We start from the raw sequence: 11,874 nt of genomic DNA on the forward strand, positions 1-11,874 counted from the left end.
TCTGGCAAAAAGGAAGGAGGAGGTACATGTGTGTTGTAAAGGACAAGTGACAAGGGAGAGGAGCAGCAAGACAGGTATCAAAAAGCTACAGTGTGCTAAGGGAAGTAGAGTCTCCTTTATCAAGTAACAAACACACTTCCTGTCCCTGTGACAATGTAGGGTAATACGATTTGGCCTGTGTCATGAGTAGAAATCTTTTTATTATGGATTACATATTTAGGATGATCCATTTCAGTATGTGCCCCTTATGGCCTCCAAGTGAGACACCTGATATCTACAGTGCACAAAATCAGATCCTTTAGAACAGTTGTGCACAATACATGCAATACTGGATTTATGCATCAGATCCCAGCATGTGATTGGAGAAAAAAGTTGGACTGGGCATGGTGGGTGAGGGAACCAGGAGTCCTGTAACGCACAGTGAACACACATGTGCTTCGAAGAGCTGCTGCAGCAGATGCCATGTTGGCAGCGGTGCCCCTGAGGTGGTGGAGCCACTTCTCATTGACCCATCTAGGACCGCACCAGGTAGGGATCATCCAGCATCGGGACAGAGCTGCAGGGGTGTGTGAACCAGGCCTGTCTGTAACTCTAGGAAACGGAAGTTTTCCCTAGGCCATTTCAGTATTACCACTTGAGCAATAACAGATCAGATAACAAGGACAATATACACAACCTCCAGCTAGAATCCTGCTGTGGTCTAGACAGTGAAGTGGGACGACACTAGGAAACATTAGAACTGCAGCTCTTTGGGATCCCACAGAGTGTACGTGTGCTCTCCTTCAAACGGGCCTCTTCCTCGGCAGTCAGAGTCACCTTCACAGCATCTGAGATTCTACTATTCCATCCCAAGGTGCAAGGAACACTAAGGAAGACATCACCTTTTATTCCACAGAGACCCTTAATCATGGTGGAAACTGGATGCACCCGCCTAAGAGTCTTCATTATACTTTCTGCAAAATCAGCCACAAACAGTCCAATGGCCAGGACGTACAGCCTTTCAGGCATTGCCAACCACCTGTTTGTGAACCTCTGTCTGCTGATCCTTATCTGCATCAGCGCCTAGGTCAGGGTGCAGATTCTTCAAGGGGACACCAGCAACACTGACTCCACTCCACACAGGCACGCTAGAGTCTGCACGCTCCCTGAGGACCCGCCCACGACAGCTCAGTGGGCAAACTCCCAGCCTTTCTCCTATCAGGTAATGGAACCGGGCTGGATCCAGATTGCAGCCACTCCCAATTACACAGTTTTGGGGAAAGACACTTATCTTCCAAGCCACATAGGTCAAGATATCCACTGGATTGGAAACAACAAGCAACTTGCCGTTTGGGCTCTATTTCACAATATTAGGAATGATGAATTTAAAGATGTTCATGTTAGGCTGGACCAAATTAAGATGGCTTTGTCCTTCTTGCTGATGCCCCAGGTGTGATAATAAGCAGCTTGGAGTTTGCAGTCACGTTATAGTCTTTGCCAGAGACAATTTTTGGTGTTCATCCATCTATGGAATTGTTATTGTGGATACAGTAATGAATAAGCTGCAGGGGGTCCCTGTTCTCGGGCAGATAAAAGTCACATTAAGCCAAGGGAGTTTTGAGGTATCTGTGGTTAAAATAAAGTAATAAACCAGATGTAATGGCAAATTTTATGTGTCAGTGTAGCTGGGCCACGGTGTGCAGATATTTGGTTAAACATTATTCTAGATGCTTCTGAGAGAGTGATTTAGATCACATTTAAAGTGGTGGACTTTGAATAAAGCAGATTGTCCTCCATAATGGGTGGGCCTCATGCACTCATATCAAGGCCTGACCTTCAGAACAAAAGACTTAACCTCCTCTGAGCAAGAGAAGAACTCTAGCAGATGGCAGATTTGAACTGCTGCATAGGCTCTTCTCTGTGTCCCCAGCTGCCAGCCCACCCTGCAGATTTTGGACCTGCCAGTCTCCAAAATTACATGAGCCAATTCCTTAGAATCTCATATATAAATAGATGCACACGTAGATGTATATATACACACGTACCTACACACACATCCTATTGGTTCTGTTTCTCTGGAGAGCCCTAACTAGTACAATAAAGTAAGCTAAAATGAAGTTGCACTTTAGGTTGCACTTCTGATTTTATGAAGAAGACTTTACAGATTTTCAATTAAATCTTCTAGTTGAAGCCAGGTTGTTAGGGTCCCACAGGGGGACTGCCAAAAAGCAACTTTCTGCTAAAGGTGCTGAAACAGTAATGGTGGGTGATCCACCTGCCAAGGAACTGATGAGTTATTTCAGGAGGATAGGGCATTTCCTAGGGGAACTACCCCTCCAACTCTATCATATAACCTTGAAAACAAGGAGTATATCTCCCATGGATTGTCTTATGCTTTTTAAAAAGATCATTATATATTTTATTAGAGAATAACACTCTTCCAGATTTGGGAGCCTAGCAATTCTGGAAACCCAGATAATCTGAGGAGGGTTCCAGCTAGAAATTCAGTGAATTAGCAGGGCCAGGCATTCTCCTCAATTAATGAGGGCCAACTCTGTGGCAAAACCATACATGGGGCTGAGGAAAAGTATAAAGGATACAGTGTTTAGTGAGCATAAAACCTTCTTAGAGAAAAAAATGTGTGACTATCCAAATGTTCAAGAGTTTAAAAATGAGGGTGGCTGGGTGGCTCAGTTGGTTAAGCAACTGCCTTCAGCTCAGGTCGTGATCCTGGAGTCCAGGATCGAGTCCCACATCGGCCTCCCTGCTCAGTGGGGAGTCTGCTTCTCCCTCTGACCCTCTCCCCTCTCATGCTCTCTCTCACTCTCACTCTCTCTCAAAAAAAATAAATAAAATCTTAAAAAAAAAAGTTTAAAAATGATATAAGACAGCAATATAAGGCAATATACCTACCAACATATGAATCTCAGGTGAGTAGTTTAGATAAGAAGGTCAGTAGAAGGTCAGGAAAAGCTCTCTTTGGGCTGTAGTGCTCTGGAGAAAGTGGAGCTTAGTCATAGCCTTAAATGGAACTTGTAATATCATGGGCTGGCCTTTACATGGAGATGGACATATAAGATAGCCTTTCAATTAATATGACTTGACATGTGTGTGCACATATAAAAATGTATTTTTATATTTATATATATTTTTAAATGTATTTATATTCATATTTAATTTTATATAAATATATATGAATTTTTTATGTGGCTCTCAAAAGTGTGGTAGAAGTAAAATAAAAAACTATGCCAGTAGCAAAAGGCTATGTTGTAATATTGTGAAATAGAGCCCAAACCCATCACCCATCACAGGTGAGCAGAGAATGGCAGCAGCTTCCATACCTGGATCCAGGGCCCTAGGTGAACTGTCAGAGATAGGAAGACTTTGTGGGGTGAGGGGGAAATAGTCAGTCCTTTCTTGGATGACTGGGCTGGTGAGCAAAGGGCAATCACATGGTCCTGGGCGTTTAAACAGTGATTGGCCTTCAGGGCCCAAAGTGAATCCGGTATATCTGAAAGCGCAGTCTACCCCTCCCAGCTCAAGATCAAAAGGCTCCAACGTTCTTTCATTCACAATGTTTGGAAATCTCTCTCTTCAAGTCATGCTTGCACTCATGCTCGCACTATCTCTCTCTCAAAAATCTGAGGAAGCAGAAAAATGTGATAAGATAAAATTTGGATGACACAGAAATAGACTCAGAGATAACCTAGTTACTGAAATTAGTAGACAGGAACTTTGAAACAACTAATATAAATTTGTCAAAGAATTTACAAGAAAATGTGTATTGTGGGTAAACAAATGGAATTTTCTCTTAATTTTCTGTGAAAAATGTAAACACTATAAAATAACCAAATAGAAGTTCCCTTTAATAACGTATTCTGTCAAATCTGAACATGGAATGAAATGGAAGTGACCAGGTGGGGAGAGGCTAAGGAATCCAAGGAGCAGAAGTTCATCTATGAAGTGCATTGGTGGATGTGGTTGCATTGGATGAGGCTTAAACACTACCTCTAGGAGAGCCTCGAGGTCCCTAAATGGTGGTGAGAAATTCCTGTTCTTCCTAAAAGATTCGCATGGGCTGGGGGGATGTTCTGTCCACACTGGCAGGAGGGAATGGGGGAGCAAGCTTACTACTGGCAAGCTACCTTGGCATGCCTTCCTCTCCTGCTGGTACCTTGTCAAACTCTCTGAACAAAGCAGATGACAAGAAAGGAAAAAGATCAAAGATATTTTAATCTTATATAATTATAAGAACACTAAATGGGAAAATTCCTATTTCATTCCATATTTCACATTTCCCAGCTTGTCAGCCAGTATTTAATGACTCTTTGGCACAGTAGCCTCACTTTCTTAAGTTTTTGAAATTTTCTGATCATAAATTGTGTTATTATGTAAGTGTTGCCTATTATTTTGGAACACTCTTGTTTGATGGAAGAATGACTAGTAGAAAACTTGTTATATTAGTTGGTCTGACCAATGATTTCAGGTGATCTCTGGATGTAACATGTTCTTGGGCAAGTGGGATAAGAATCAAAAAGAACAGCTGTGGAGGTCGTTGAGGATGGTGATAAAGCACAGAGCCTTAGAGACCATGTAATCCGTAGCACACTCCAGAATGACATGATAGAGCAAAGGTACAAGTGAGGGTGGAGAAAGGGGTTCCCGGTGGGGGTTGGTATGGGGGATGGGGAATAAATGGATTTAGCTGAATGACTACAATGCTGTGCAGAAAACAGGAGGGATAAAATTAATAAGAAAGAAAGAAAAGAAAGAAAGAAAGAAAGAAAAAGAAAAGAAAACAGAACCCACTAGTAAAATTCTAGGAGTTACCTGAGTAAATTCCATCTAAGGTTACTTTCAGCTTATGTTTGAATAATAGCTGCCTCCTTCCCCTTCCGAAAGGCTTCTCAGACTACCTTCTATCCCTTTCCCTCTTGGACTCTTAGGTTTCCCCGAAGAAACAGGCTTTGCTTTTTGAAAACCTATAGTGAGGGGCACCTGGGTGGCTTAGTCAGTTGAGCGTCTGCCTTCGGCTCAGGTCATGATCTCGGGATCCTGGGATTGGGGCCCCGCATTGAGCCCCCGTTGGAGGCCCGCATCAGACTCCCTGCTCAGCAGGGACTCTGCTTCTCCCTCTCCCTTTGCCCCTCCCCACCACTCTTGCTCTCTCTCTCTCTCAAATAAATAAATAAAATCTTAAAAAAAAAAAAAGCTATAGTGAACATGTCTCCTTTTACTTTCAAGCTGAGATGAGAAAAAATTGAAAAGCATATGATTACTTCCCTTCTCCCACCACATCCCCTTCCCTGAGTGGCTACCTCTAATTCTGCAGTTAGAAGCATGCAGCCAAAGGTCATCATTATCTTATTTCCATTTTGAAACCTAGAATTGTTTCCTAACAAGAGAATGTGACTGAGAATTTTATACTAGATATTTGGCCAGAAAGAGCTCAGAAAGTAAATTGTCTCTTTTCCAGGAACACTGACAATCCTGAAAGGGTTAAGTAATTTCCCACAGGATCACACTTGACTCAAGATTCTGCTTGATTCTCCATAGGGTTAAAATAAGATTGAATTAATCTTGAAGGAGTCACAGTAAGAAAGTTTCGAAGTGACTATTAGCTCAGCTGAGGGAGAAACTCTATTTTGTTAAAAGCATATAAACATGATACCCAATGTTGCCATCACTCCCCGAAAGTGCTAGCCAAATGTTAAATTGCAAGCACTGGTAGAAAAACTGGGGGAGAGTAATACAATTTTCTTAAAGGATTTGCTTCCTTTTTAGGCAAATTATTAATGACCATGGGAAAATAAAGTGATTGGAGGAGAGAAGCTTGCTGTGTACCAGCTGCTGCTGGAGTCAACTAATTTCAACATTCTACTTGGTATCTCACTAGATACACACGCATGAACAAGAGGGGCTTCAACACTTTACAATGAGACTTTTAAATTATCTTCTAAGATGCAGTTGTAAGTGAAAGTTATCAAACGCATAAATGAAATTGAGAAACAAATTTCCAACTGGGTTTCGTACAACCAATTTCAACATCCTCTTGGATGTCTCATGGACACTGAATCTAGTTCTCCTCTGTGAAAGGACTGGGCTGTCCTCAGAAAGGAAGAGTAATTGCTACCGTCAATTTAATAACCTGTCTCTCCCACTAGACTGTGAGTGCCTCCTGGGCAGGCACCAGCTGTTTTACTTTTGTATCCACAGGACCTAGCATAAAGTCTACCATCTGGTCGGTAAGTGCTCACTACATATTAGTTGAATGGATTATGAGGAGGCAATCACTATCACGTCATGTTTGATGGTGGTGCCTAGTGACTCCTTGGGCCCTGAATCTTTCATCATTAATCTCTTCTTTGGATTAAAACATTAATGGCATTCTCTGATAGACACTAAAGTAGAACAAATGCAGAAACCTCCCCTGTTCTTGAATAGAATGATCAACATTATAAAGACATTAGCTCTTCCCAAGTTAACTGATAAATTTACAACAATCCCAATAAAACACAAACAAGCTTTTTTATGAGGTTAGGCAAGATGATACTAAAGTTCATATGAAAACAAACATGTAATCAGGAAAGCACTGAAAAAGGAAACTGTAAGGGGAACCTAGGTCTACCTAAAGTACACCCTATGGTAAGATTTCTGTGATTTAAACATTGTGGTGGGAGCACATGATAGACAAGTAGACCAGATAAAAAGAATAGAAATGGATCCAAAGACATAGGAAAGTTTAGTGTATGATAAAGGTGCATCTTGAATGAGTGGGGCAAAGATGGAGTTTTTATTTTATTTTATTTTTTAAAGATTGGTTTTTTAATAAATGGTAGTCACTTGGCAAAAGATAAAATTAGATCCATACCTCACTCCACATACCAGAGTAAACTCCAAGTAGATCAGGAATCTTAACATAATATATGAAACCATATAAATATTAGGAAAAAAACATGAGTGAATTCCACTTTTCGCACAGTATTTTATTTAACTAGATTTAATGACATCGTTCTGCTATTTACAGATTAGGACATGTTTACATACTGGAAAGTAGAGACAGAGGGGAAGTAACTGCCCAATATAACCTCAAATCTGTCTAATGTCAGAGCTCCCAAATACAGCGTTCCAATCGTATTCTTCAAGCCCACCAACAGAGTTCCCTGATTTCCTGTATTATTGCTTCATTTCCCTATACTCTGCTGTCTGATGACCGGCACATAACAAGAGTAACTGTGGATGCTCAGCATCCATCAGGAAAAGGGCAGGACACAGTTATTCATTCTTATCTGAATGGGACCTTAGGTTACCTCTCTTTGTGATCTTATTTGTCACCTTATATTTTCCAGAACTCAGTTCATTTAATGTATTCTTTAAAGGAAAAGACAGAACATAATGGGAAAATGTATTTCTAAGATTCTACCAAAAGATTTCAGAAACTGGAAAAGATTATGTCTTGTAGCAGAAGGCTTATTTTTAAAGTTTAACCAGGCTCCCAACTTATAATTGCTTTAGCCATAATCTGAAGAGTCCCTTAAAATGCTGGAGTCTCAAGAAGTAAAAGTTCTTCCATCACCTGGGGCCAAGGACGAATACAAGAAACTCAGTTTCTTTGCTCATTTCATCCTCTTGGGTGATTCCCTTCAACTCTTCATGCTCCCTCTCCTTTGTCACTTTCCGGGATACCATGAGATCTGCCAAAGAATAGTCAAGTGACTGTAAAGAGAGTTATTTCCTTGATTCCCGGATTATGAGGAGAAATGCAAAGTTGAAAATTGTTGAAGCTCAAGAAAAATACATAAATAAGCAGCCAAGTGCTGACAACAGAAAAACAAAGTGCTATGGTTGGAAGAACTCCTGCACACCTTGTTCAGGAGAAGTGCCTTCTCCTCCCAAATTATTCTTTCACAACAAATAAGCAAACTCATTCCTAAACGGAGGTGAGCCCTCTACTGCTGCTTGCACCCACAGCCGTGTAGCAGCCTCTCTGCTCAACCACTCTGCTCTGTGTTCTCCAGGGGACTATCCAGCCTTTCCACAAAACCAGCAGCGGCTCTAGAAGCTGGAGAGCTCCACCAGAAATGGCAACAGGGAACCTTAAGTGCTACCAAGAAGTATTCTTCCATGACCAAGTTCCATGGAAAAATACTTAAGATTCACTATACGGCTTCCATATTTTACAGACCCTTCAGACCTAAAATCCTAAGAAATGGGAAAACATGGGACTTTGTTACAAATTCTGTATAACTACTTATAGATGATGTTCTGCCAAACATACCTGTTGGTATGACATAAATCTGGACCTGGAAAAATATTTTTTATTCAAGAGCCTGTCATTGCTGTGGGCTTAATTGTGGGGAGTTATGCAGAAACTTCAGGTTCGTGCAATTTACTTTGACTCACATTTTCTGAAATAGAACTTGTCAACTCACTCATTTTTCAAAGGTGTGATTTCCTCTTGAATTTTAAGCTTCAAGATTATATCATCATAAAATTATCTGTGTTATTTATTTAATGCCCTACCATAGCACAAAATAGATCTCAGGTCATTTATGGACTGAGAAGTAGCACAATGAGATGCTTTTCTAAAGATAGAGTAATCAGAGCAAAGTGAAAAGAAGAAAAAGAAAAGCCCAGGAGAGTTAGTTCACAGAAATGCATGCCTCAAGTTTCTGCATAGGGATAAGGGAAAGCACATAGCAAATTCTGGATTCCCCTGTTGCCCAACCTAAAAGGGGAATATAGTGAACTATGGAATTCATGCTGTCCATAACACGGGGTGATATGTAAAATACTTAACAACTGAAATAGGTCAGGCCCTAATTGACCTGATGCTAACCTTAAAAATGTGATATGATTATATGGTGATGATGTTAACTAGACTTACTGTGGTAATCATTCCACACTGTGTAAAATATCCAGTCATTCATTATGCTATTTGCCTAAAACTAATATGTTATATGTCAATTATACCTCAATTAAAAAAATAAAATAATTTAAAAAAAGGTAGTACAGCATCTCAGTATGTAGTATTTGGCAATAAGAAATGCCATCCCCTTGACTTTGCCATCTTTAGATTAAAATGATCTGAGTACCTATACAGCAAAAGATTCCTTTGTAAATCCAGCTCATTGCTTAAAAGAAAAGTATAGCTTATTTTTTCTTTGTTTCTCATGCTTTAAAACAGATACTTGGTCAAGACTTCAAATTAAAATTTAATTTTTTTGCTTCTGGTGATGTTTTTAAGTTAAAAGTAGGAGAAAATCTTCCAAATATGTCTCCTGGTATTATTTCCTCTTCTAGATCTCATATATAAATACTCTTACTTCTGGAAAGTTTATTTTATGGCAAGATTTTCCTCAAACTGAATCCCAGCGAGGACATCTTTGGCCTACAAGCAATAGAATGCTACAAAATTGGGGAAGGTGAGTTCCATGAATAAACACTTGATTAAGTATTAAATGAATGTGTTGTCCTTGATCCACAGGAAAATGGCTTCCATAACAGCTCCTCAAAGAGAAACCAGCAAAGAAGAAAGGGCTGCACAGAAGTGGAAATTCTGCAAAGTAACATGAGGCAAAATGATTTCTCACATAATTTCATTCTTGGGAAAGGGCAGGAAAAAAAGTGTTAGGGATAAAGCGTGAGTCTTACCCTAATCTCCTCTTGGCTTTTCATGTAAACCTTTTTTTTTTTTTTAAGATTTTATTTACTTATTTGACACATAGAGAGAGCACAAGTAGGCAGAGCAGCAGGCAGAGGGAGAGGGAGAAGCAGGTTCCCCACTGAGCAGGGAGCCCGATGTGGGGCTCAATCCCAGAACTCTGGGATCATGACCTGAGCCGAAGGCAGTCATTTAACCAGCTGAGCCACCCAGGCGCCTCTCATGTAAACCTTTTCTAAAGGAACCTGATTCCAATTATGTGGAGAGGTTTGAGAAATTTGCTTTCCCTAAGTGCCTCAGACCCCAACCAAAAGAGGAGACTTTCCAGATTTCTCTTTCTTTTTTTTTTTTTAAGATTTTATTTTTAAGTAATCTCTATGCCCAAGGTGGGGCTAGAACCCACAACCCCACCCAGATCAAGAGTTGCATGCTCCACCCACTAAGCCAGCCAGGCCCCCCTTCCCAGATTTTTCTTTCTTTCTTTCTTTCTTTTTAAGATTTTATTTATCTGAGAGAGAGAGTGAGAGAGAGAGGGCACGAGTGGGGTGAGGGGCAGAGGGAGAAGCAGACTCTCCGCCCAGCAGGGAGCCCAACCCCTAGACTCCAGGACCATGAGCCCAGCCAAAGGCAGACGCCCAACCAACTGAGCCAGCCAGGCACCCCACTTCCCAGATTTTTCTAAGAATCCCAGGAGCACAAGAGCCATTTCCAGATTCTACAGTCTGTGCTTATAAACAGTTCTTCCATCACAGGTAACTATAAAGTATGAGTGACACCAAGGACTTAGACCAACTTATGCGAGTGGACTTAAGTGATCTTTGTTTATCATGTAATTTTAATCAGATTCTGGGCTTTAATAGGCAATCTTTTTGTTACCTTATGTCCTGGGGCAACTAATAGACCTTTACGCAAAGGAAGGAACAAAGGAGAAGACCAGGGAAGGATGTGGGACACTCAAAGGAAGAGAAAAGAACAGGAAGGAGAACAAAAGAAGATGAGAAAGAAAAGAGGTATTTCCAATCAGACATTTCCTGTGGTGTGAAGGTAATTCATGATACCAAGAATATTCCAGAAGAAATTTTCTATAAAAATGGGATTGGCCATGTCTAAGATAAGAATAAATTTCCTCTAGATCTCACCCACACCTCAGTCATAGGGCTTCCATATTTTACAGACCCTTCAGACCTAAAATCCTAAGAAATGGGAAAACATGGGACTCCTCTGCAAATGGGTTCATGGCTAGCGTCGGGGTCCCCACCACCCGTGATCGTGCACCAAAGCCCACAAGGGGTCGCCGCCGAGGGTTCCACCAGCCTACAAGCACCAGCATGGCAGCCATCCCCTCCCGCAGCTGGCTTGTGGCCACGGCTGTTACCGGCACCACCTGGGCTCCACTTCCATTAAGAGCCCCTGGGGAAGTGCAGAGAACCCTGGGGAAGCCATCCCTCACCACCCCCGTCTCCCCAGGGCCCACCCAGGTCACTGCTGGGCGAACTTCATTTGGGGCAAGTCCACTCTCCCGTTCATGGCTACAGTGTTGGAGTCCCTAGGATGCTCCAAATCTCCCCAGGTCTCCAGAGGCACGATCACCTGCAACATGGCTCTGGAAGCCACAAGGAAGCAGCCTGGAGGCCAGCCTGGCAAAGCCCACGCCAGCTCTGGTCCTGAGTGGCCACCACTGGGCTTCAGGAGGTGCTAGGCTCAGGAGAGCCCATTACCTTTCCTCCCCTTCCCTCCCCACAGACTAGGCAAGCCACTCCAAGCAGAAGCAGTTGGGTTCTTTTATATTAAAATAGTAAAATAGCAAAAAGGAAGTTGAGAGAACCCCACTCTTTACTAGCCACGCCACACGCAAGCCTTCCTGACACTCTGTAACCCTGTGTCTTGCACCAAGTGGAAAATAAACTACAAGCAGCCAGTAAAAAAAAAGGAAAGAAAAGAATAAATCCCCTCTGAAGAAGAATATATTAACTTGGGTCCCTTGACCCTTAAAGGGCTCCTTGTATAGGTTGTGGGGAGTCCATGAGTACCCAGAAATTGTATGCAAATTTGGCACATGCACAGGTAAGTATGTGGTGGTCTATCAATATCTCAAAGAGTTATCTTGCCAAAAAGAAGTTAGAACCAGTGCACAAAAAAAGGAATTTCTTTGTAATTTAGTTTGAGTCACCACCTGAAGTTTTTAGTTCTTGGTTCACTTCAGTGTGGAAGGATTCATTACCCTAGTCCAG

At 41.6% G+C, this 11,874-nt stretch overlaps 2 pseudogenes; one reads left to right on the forward strand and one right to left on the reverse strand.

The window, feature by feature from the left end:
- Positions 1-723: 723 nt before the first annotated feature.
- On the reverse strand, positions 724-1,496 carry LOC123840764 (L-lactate dehydrogenase A chain-like; annotated as a pseudogene).
- Positions 1,497-10,971: 9,475 nt separating this feature from the next.
- LOC123840766 (pancreatic progenitor cell differentiation and proliferation factor-like) lies at positions 10,972-11,342 on the forward strand (annotated as a pseudogene).
- Positions 11,343-11,874: the final 532 nt, after the last annotated feature.

Source organism: Mirounga angustirostris, unplaced genomic scaffold, assembly GCF_029215605.1.
Source record: "Mirounga angustirostris isolate CCGP_5_RB_7025 unplaced genomic scaffold, mMirAng1.0.hap1 SCAF_8, whole genome shotgun sequence".
Classification (NCBI taxonomy): Eukaryota; Metazoa; Chordata; class Mammalia; order Carnivora; family Phocidae; genus Mirounga; species Mirounga angustirostris.